Source organism: Rhinoderma darwinii, chromosome 5 (assembly GCF_050947455.1).
Source record: "Rhinoderma darwinii isolate aRhiDar2 chromosome 5, aRhiDar2.hap1, whole genome shotgun sequence".
Classification (NCBI taxonomy): Eukaryota; Metazoa; Chordata; class Amphibia; order Anura; family Rhinodermatidae; genus Rhinoderma; species Rhinoderma darwinii.
Window position 1 is genome coordinate 177,438,484 of NC_134691.1, and position 6,966 is coordinate 177,445,449.

The following is a 6,966-nucleotide window of genomic DNA, read 5'->3' on the forward strand; positions in this document are numbered from 1 at the left end:
TAACACGTTCACATGATTGGCAAGTCACCACCACGCACAAGATCCGCACGCTCATCTCCTGAAATACTCTGTGCTGCTGTGAACTCTGCTCTTACCATTACGTGGTGACTTGCCAATCATGTGAAGGTGTTCTGGAGGACAGGAGTGGAGGAGAGATAACAGACTGAGAGCTACGTAATGGTAAGAGCAGAGTTCACAACAGCACTGAATCTGCACGCTCATCTCCTGAAATACTCTGTGCTGCCTTAAACTCTGTGGACAGGTCAGGATCCTGTTTCTTTTAAATGCTGCACTGTAGCGTAGCCTTATATAGTGGATCGAGCGGGTTCCCCAGCAGCATTTAAAAGAAACAGGATCCTGACCTGTCCACAGAGTTTAAGGCAGCACAGATTATTTCAGGAGATGAGCACGGGCAGCCGTTCGTTTTTCCGAGCCGTGCTCCCATCATGCACACGACCGTAAAAACACCCGTTATTGCGGGTCGTAATTACGACCCGCAATAACGGGCTCATAGACTTCTGTTACCCACGGGTACCTTTCCGTATTCTCACGGGAAGGTGCCCGTGCCGTTAAAAAAATAGAACATGTTCTATTTTTCTATTTTACGGGCCGTGCTGCTATAATTATAATGACAGCACGGTTCGCAAAAGCGGCCGGCTGCCCGTAGTTACGAGTCGTAATTACGAGCACGGCCCGTAAAATAAAAAAATAGAACATGTTCTATCTTTTTAACGGCACGGGCGCCTTCCCGTGAGAAAACGGGAAGGTACCCGTGGCTAACAGAAGTCTATGGGCCCGCTATTTCGGGTCGTAATTACGACCCGTGATAACGGGTGTTTTTATGGTCGTGTGCATGAGGCCCCGTAATGACGGGTGGCTACATGTGTGCACCCGTCATTACGGCAGCGTTGCTAGGCGACGTCAGTAAGGGTATGTGCACACACACTAATTACGTCCGTAATTGACGGACGTATTTCGGCCGCAAGTACCGGACCGAACACAGTGCAGGGAGCCGGGCTCCTAGCATCATACTTATGTACGACGCTAGGAGTCCCTGCCTCTCCGTGGAACTACTGTCCCGTACTGAAAACATGATTACAGTACGGGACAGTTGTCCTGCAGAGAGGCAGGGACTCCTAGCATCGTACATAACTATGATGCTAGGAGCCCGGCTCCCTGCACTGTGTTCGGTCCGGTACTTGCGGCCGAAATACGTCCGTCATTTACGGACGTAATTAGTGTGTGTGCACATACCCTAAATAGTCACTGTCCAGGGTGTTGAAAGAGTTAACTGATCGGCAGTAACTGTTTCAGTACCCTGGACAGTGACTACCGATCACAGTACCTGTAAAAAAAAAGACGTTCATACTTACCGAGAACTTTCTGCTTCCTCCAGTCCGGTCTCCTGGCCGTTGCCTTGGTGACGCGTCCCTCTCGACATCCGGCCCGACATTCCTTGATGACGATGCAGCCCATGTGAGCGCAGCAGCCAATCACAGGCTGCCGCGGCCTCTGCAGCCAATCACAGGCTGCAGAGGCCTCTGCAGCCAATCACAGGCTGCCGCGTCAGAAAAGGTCGGACTGGAGGAAGAAGAGGGACTCGTCAACAAGACAACGACCGGGTACGTATGAAATGCTTTTTATTTTATTTTTAATCAGCAGCCTCTTTTCTCTATCAGTGATTGATAGAGATAAGTGGCTGCCGATTTGTATAATGTTTTTGACCGGGTTCGGTCAAAACGGGTTCGGCCGAACCCGGTGAAGTTCGGATTCGCTGCGAACCGAACTTTACCGGAAGTTCGGACCGAAACCGGGTTCGGTTGTCCCGGTTCGCTCATCTCTACTCATAAGCAAAGTAGCACCTAGTGGATTTTGGGGCATTCTTTTTATTAGCATATATTTTAGGCACCATGTTGGGTTTGAAAACTATTTTGTGGGACCAAAACAATGGAAACCCCCAAAAAGACACCAAAATACTACGCATATCAAGGAATGTATCAAGGGGTATTGTGAGCATTTTGATTGCACAGGTTTTTTGCAGAATTGATTAGAATTAAACCGTGAAAATGAATATCAACATTTTTTCCACTAAAATTTTTTATTTTTTTATTTTAACAAGAGCTAAAGGAGAAAAAGCCCCCAAACCTTTGTAAATAAATTTCGACTGAACACGGCAATACCCCCTCATGTGGTCATAAACTGCTGTTTGGACACATGGCAGGGCTCAGAACGGCAGGAGCGCTATTTGGCATGAAGTTTGACTGTTTTTTGGGCACCATGTTGCATTTGCAAAACCCCTGAGGTACCAGAGTACAGTGAAAGCCCCCAAGTAGTGACCCCATTTTGGAAACTACACCCCTCAAGCCATTTATCATTTGCCTGGACATTTGACAGGGCAAATAAGTGAAGAGAAACATGCGCATTTAAGTCCTATTTTGGTGATTTTCACAGAAATGGCCCACAATTGCAGGGCTCTGAGGTCAAATAGTAAAACGAACCCCAAGTAGTGACCCCTATTTTGGAAGCTGCACCCCTTAAGGCATTTTAAGGGGTGCAGTGAGCATTTTGACCCCAGCGGTGTTTTATTATTATAAATCAATTAACCCTTTCAGGACTGAGCCATTTTCTGCTTTTTCATTTTAGTTTTTCACTATCCACCTTCCAAGAACCATAACTTTTTTATTTTTGCGTCAATAGAATGGTATGAGGGCTTTCTTTTTTTTTTTTTTGCAGAAAGAGCTGTAATTTCTTTTGGCTCCATTTAAAGTACCATATAATGTACTGGGAAACGGAAAAAAATATAATTGCGGATTGAAATAGGAAAAAACTGATTTCTCCATTTTTTTTGGTTTTTGTTATTACGGGTTTCACCGTGTGGTAAAAAGGACAACTTAACTTTATTATGCCGCTCAATATGATTACAGTGATACCAAATTTGCATGTTTTTTGTTTATATTTTACTGCTTTTACAAAGAAATAAACTGTTGAAAGAAATAGTTTTGTTTCACCACATTCTGAGAGCCATAACTTTTTTTATTTTTTGGTAGATTGGGCAGTGGGAAGGCTTATTTTTCTGGGACAAACTGTGGTTTTTATTGGTAGTATCTTTTGGTACATACATCTTTTTGATCACTTTTTATTACATTGTTTTGACAGATAAGATGACCAAAAAACAGCGATTTTGGCGCTTTCAAATTTTTTATTTTTACAGCGTTCACGGTGTGAGTTAAATAATGGTATATTGTAATAGTTCGGACTTTCATGCAGAAACACCAATTTTGTTTATTTGTTTTATTTTTTACATTGCTTTAGAGGAAAAATGGTAAAAGTTTTTTTTTAAACTTTTAATATATATCTTTTTTCACTACTAATAACTTTATTTTACTTTATTTACACATTTTATTAGTCCCCCTAGGAGACTTGAACCAGCGATCATTAGATCACTGGTACAATACAGTATATTGTTATCTATACAGGCTTCTGTAACAGCGCTCCCGCTGTTCCTATCCATTAGTCCCGGGTGTCAGCTGTAATTCAGCACTTGAGACTGCTCCATACATCACCTTCCACAGTATGAGGTATTATTAGGTTGTGGTGGGCAAAGGGGTTGCGCAGTGGATAGTGCAAAGTGAAAATTGCAATATTCCACTGATATGCCATTTTAGTGCACAATATGTTGTGCCAAGTTTGTCCCACTGAAGAAACAAACCTCATAAAATGTTAAGCAGGTTCTCCCGGGTATGGCGATTCCATATATGTGGACATAAACTGCTGTTTGGGCACGCTGTAGGGTTCAGAAGGGAGCGGGCACTATTTGGCTTTTGGAGCGCAGATTTAGCTTGGTAGTATTTCTGTTAAGGGTTTTACTAGTATTTCAATTTATAATGTGGGGGCATATGTAAGCTGTGCAGAGTATATAAATAGGGGCATAATAAGAGGGTATAATAATGTGGTAAATATATAATAATCCGCAGATGTGTGGCTGGTATCGCACTGATAAATGGTGCCCAATCTTATCCGCTTTTGTAACACTCTGCAGAACTTTTTAATTTTTTCTCCACCGGTGCTGTGTGAAGGCTTATTTGTTGTGGGACACTCCGTAGTTTTCATTGGTGCCATTTTGGGGGTAATTTTTTGTTCACTTTTTATTCCATTTTTTGTCAAGCAAGGAGACAAAGAACCAACATTTCTGACAATGTTTTTAATTCTTTTTTTTTCCTTAAGTGTTGACCGTGGGCCAAAACTGACAATTTTAATTTATTCTGCAGGTCGATATGATTATGGTGATATCATATTTATATAGTTTTTTTTTTTACGTTTTGCAGCGTTTGCACGATAAAATCACTTTTTTTTAATTAAAATTTATATTTTGTCACCATATTCTGAGAGCCATAATTTTTATTTTTCAGTCAAAATAGCTGGGGAATGTCTTGTTTTTTTTTTTTTTGCAGAACCGATTGTAGCTTTTATTGGTACTATTTAAGGGTACATGCAACTTTTTGATCACTTTTTATTTTATGTTTTGGTACGGGTGGTGACCAAACATTAGTGATTCTCGCATTGCTTGTTTTTTTCCTCTGCGGGAAAAATAACATAATAGTTCTATAGTTGTTACAAACGTGGTAATACTAAATATGTGCACTTTAACGTTTTAATTTTTTTTCAGTTTTGTTTTTTTAATTTTTAACTTTTATTTTTCCACTTTTCCACAACATTTTTATTAACTTTTTTTAAAAATGTGTTTGTCCCACTGGGGAACTTGAAGACCTGTAGTACAGATCTCTGCTATAATATGGTACACTACCTACGTAGTTTAATGTATTAGAGCTGTCAGTGTGATACTCACAGCAAGCCCACCAGGACCTGCTGTAGGCAGGAATTCGTAGGCCTCCATATATGGCCGACCCAGGTGCCATTGTCAGGCCTCCGGTTGTCATGCCAACCACCGGCACCCCCCGCGATCGCGTCATGAGAAATGTCATTCTGCTACATATTTGCTACAAATTTTCAGAAATCGCCAGCGTTGGACAACTGACCAGTGACAGAGGAGTGCCAGCTGTCGGGGACACCTGATCTCCCGGTTCCCGGATACTATCCATTAGCACAGTGTGCACCGGAAACGGTTCAGTAACTGTACGTCCTGGTGTGGGAAGTGACCTCTCGCAAGGACGTACAGTTGCGTTCTGGTGCGGGTAATGGTTAATAACGTAATCTGATTACTATGTAATCCATTTATGTGATAATGAATAACACATTTAATGAAAAAAAGCCTTTTTTAGATTTAAGACATTTGCAAAAGACCAAGATAGGAATAGATTTACTATTTAACCACTTAACAGCATGCCACTTACATTTACTTGGCAGTCGTTAAGGGGCGACAATTGAGCAGGCTTACTGGCTGACTCAACGTGTGTCGGCTATGTAATACAGCCGACACCTCACGGCAACAGGCAAAATCTAAGATCACTTTCATTCCACCCGTTTGGGAAGAGAGAGAAAAAACACACGGCGCCACCTTGTGCAAATCAGTGGGTAAAGGATGAGACGAGAGGGCATGTATCATGCTCACCTAGGTAGGATGTTAAAAGGAATGTAAAACCACAGTGCTGCTGCCAGATCCGAGTCGGTATCCCGAGGGGACCGCTTTGTTGAAGGGAAAGGGAGGAGAAAATTTGGATCTTTCTGAGGGCGCTGCTGCGTGGTGGAATTGATAAGAACAAAGTCCAGGGTATGATATCCGAAAAGTTTTATTTCAATGAGTGGCTACGCGTTTCAACGCCGAACAAGCGTCTTCCTCAGGCCATGTGCATACTATGTTAACAGCATTTATATAACATGTGGGTTCAAATTAGCTTGAGTGAAAAAACCGCCAAATCTGACGGGGTCAAGGTGCGATCGTGACGTCACACCCGGCTTTTTTTCTTTCACTCCTCGCGCGTGGTAATAGAAACATAATTGCAGTATTACAAAGATACATACATTCCTTTGTTAATAAAATACATAAAATACATTCTTGCGGACAGCAGGGAGAAAGGAAGTACAGTACGGGGATATTAAAATTAAAATAAAGATATCCAAATTTACGATCCAAAGCTCTGGTATATAGTTTTGTTAAGGGGGGATCGAATACTAAGGGATTAATGGTTTAAAGGGGGGGTTTATGCTGGTTGGTGATGGAAATGATGGTTTTAGCACGGACTTGAATGCTAAGTAACACTGAAGGGTGCTAGGACGCTAATCCGTTGCCAGGGCAACCAAAGGGGATCGGAGCCACGGAACACACTGAACGAGCACAGCACGTAAAATACATAAAATACATTCTTGCGGACAGCAAGGAGAGAGGAAGTACAATAGGGAAATATTAAAAATAAAAAATAAAAATGAACATATCCAAATTTACGATCCAAAACACTGGTGAATAGTTTTGTTAAGAGGGGATCGAATGATAGCGGATTACTGGTTTGGAAAGGGGTTAGTGCTATTTGGTAATGGAAATGATGATTTTAGCACAGGCTTAGATACACTGGGCGAACAATTGTGTTACTAAGTGTCACTAGAGGGTGCTATGACGCTGATCCGTTGCCGGGGCAACCAAAGGGGATCGGAGCCACGGAACACACAGGACGAGCGAAGCACACCGAAGGTAAGAAGATACAAGATTATACACCATTGCTGCATCTGTTACAATTGGAGTGTATTAGCCAATGGGGGAATGTGCTTGGATACAGTGTAGGACTGATAACTACATTCCTTTATAAAAGGAATGTATTATTGGGGGAAGATGTGTAGTTGGGGGATGTTGAGAGTTGCGCAGTGCTCATTTTTTCACTCAAGCTAATTTGAACCCACATGTTATATAAATGCTGTTAACATAGTATGCACATGGCCTGAGGAAGACGCTTGTTCGGCGTTGAAACGCGTAGCCACTCATTGAAATAAAACTTCTCGTATATCATACCCTGGACT